Source organism: Poecilia formosa, unplaced genomic scaffold, assembly GCF_000485575.1.
Source record: "Poecilia formosa unplaced genomic scaffold, Poecilia_formosa-5.1.2 Scaffold469, whole genome shotgun sequence".
Classification (NCBI taxonomy): Eukaryota; Metazoa; Chordata; class Actinopteri; order Cyprinodontiformes; family Poeciliidae; genus Poecilia; species Poecilia formosa.
The window spans coordinates 207,776-210,162 of NW_006800408.1; positions in this window are offsets into that span (position 1 = coordinate 207,776).

A 2,387-nucleotide genomic window follows, 5' to 3' on the forward strand; every position below is an offset into this window, starting at 1 on the left:
TTCTTAAGAAATACAGTTACAGATGAGGAACTTTTACTGAAATGTGTCACACTAGCAGGTGTTACCCATAAATATTGCAGTAAAACAGTTAAACTGTTGTTTTCCTTCAGAAGAATTGCCTGAGGCAGTCATCAACGGTTGCAGGGTCAGAGGTCCTCTTACCTAGCCACGGGTTATCTTATATCCTGTTAAAGAGTATGAGGCAGGTTTCACCGTATGTTGACTCAAAGAACAGATGCTCTAAGTTTTTTCTCATGTCCTGTTAAAGATCATGATGCAGCATTTATCTATAGTCTGATACCAAATAACTGCAAAGATCAGTTCTATCTAGGATTTCGCATAGTTGAGGACAGACATGCATGCGCACACACGCAGCAGTAAGACTCTCCTCCTTGAGGATAGATACACACGCACACACATGCACGCACACGCAGAACGGCTCTGCAAGGCACCCCTCCTCTTTAAAGACAGATACACACGCACCCACACACAGCAGGTCTCTGGTTGCTCTGTCAGCCTATGTCTCTCTTTTGGAACAAGACTTAAAGGCATTTAATTCCAACACTGTGTATCAAGAAGACAATCTGTTTAAAACCAGAGGTAGTTACAAAATTCCTAATCTAATTCAACATGGTTTAGAATATATTTAATTCAATATTCACTTTTATTTATTTATTTATTTATTTATTTTTTTGGGGGGGGTCGGAGGGGGTCACAAGGTCACATAGTTTCCCATCATCTGATATATGTGACATATGTCTGGGGGAGGGGGAGGTCAAGAGGTCACATAGTTTCCATAGGAGGGGGAGGGGTGAGGTCAAGAGGTCACATAGTTCCCATGGGGGGAGGTCAAGAGGTCACATAGTTCCCATGGGGGGAGGGGGGTTTGATATCAATTAATATCAATTAATCCATCAAACTCCGATTAAAATTTGACAGAAGGGTGTCCATATATCTCTCTAACCTTTAAAGAGCACATAAATTGACATTAAATCACAAATTGTGGGGATTTGGACATATGTTATAATAAGTGATTCTATTAAACAAACTTTATCANACCAGGGATCTCTGACCAAATGGAAAATTGTTACATTTGGAGGAAAAAAGGAAAGCCCAAAATCCTGAGCAACAACAACCATACAGGCACCAGCTGGTTTACAGCATGAGGGACTGGTGCACTTCACCATAAAGAGTGGCATCATGATGTGAAAATATCAAAACAGCATGTCAAGTCATAAAATGTGAGTGGTCAGAGCTGAAAAGTTCTGTGTGAGCAAACGTGACCCATCATGTTTATCAGGAGGAATGCTCTCAAATTCCAGCAAACTACTGTGAGAAACTTGTGGAAGGAAACAGAAAACATCTAGCACATGGCAATTCTGCTCAAATATTTGAGAATGTTTGAATCTGACCCAAAAAATGTATGTTGTATCTTATGTACATCTCGGTTTCAACTGATTTCAATAATTATTTCCAAAATGAACAAGAAAAAATTGCAGTTGTGAATGGTACGTAAGATTGTTGTTTCTAGATCATAAGCTGTTGTCTGTTACATTAGAATAAGCCACGCTTTTATCAAAGTGATTGAAAGTTCATTTCGTATTTTATGGGTTTTTATGTGAAACGTTTACTTTTTCACAGATGATGTTGACATTTCCCCCTTTCACAATCTCTTTTTGCAAAGGAAAAAGATTGAAATGTGTCTGCTAGTGGTTTGCTGCCTAATACAACCATTTTCTGTGTCACATTGCTAAATTGTTGTGAGCATAACATTGCAGTTCAATAAAATTTGGTTGCAATACTAAGAACTGCCAACTACCAGAGGATTTTATGTAGATTGCAGGTGCCTATGATGAGTTTCCAAAGTCTTTCTAAAAAATTAGAATATCATGGGAAAAGTTGGAGTTTAAGTATCTCAGGATCTTGTTCACCAATGAGGGTAAAATGGAGCAGGAGATCGACAGGCGGATTGGTGCAGCGTCTGTACCGGTCCGTCGTGGTGAAGAGAGAGCCGAGTCATAAAGCGAAGCTCTCGATTTACCGGTCGATCTACGTTCCCACCCTCATCATGAGCTTTGGGTCATGACCGAAAGAACGAGATCACAGATACAAGCGGCCGAAATGGGTTCCCCCCTCAGGGTGGCTGGGCTCTCCCTTAGAGATATGGTGAGAAGCTCGGTCATCCAGGAGGGACTCAGAGTAGAGCCCCTGCTCCTCCACGTCGAGGGGAGGCCCCGGGGAAGACCCAGGACACACTGGAGTGACTATGTCTCTCAGCTGGCCTAGGAACGCCTTGGGGTTCCTGGAGGAGTTGGAAGAAGTGGCTGGGGAGAGGGAAGTCTGGGCCTCCCTTCTGAAGCTGCTGCCCCCGCGAGCCGACCTCAGAT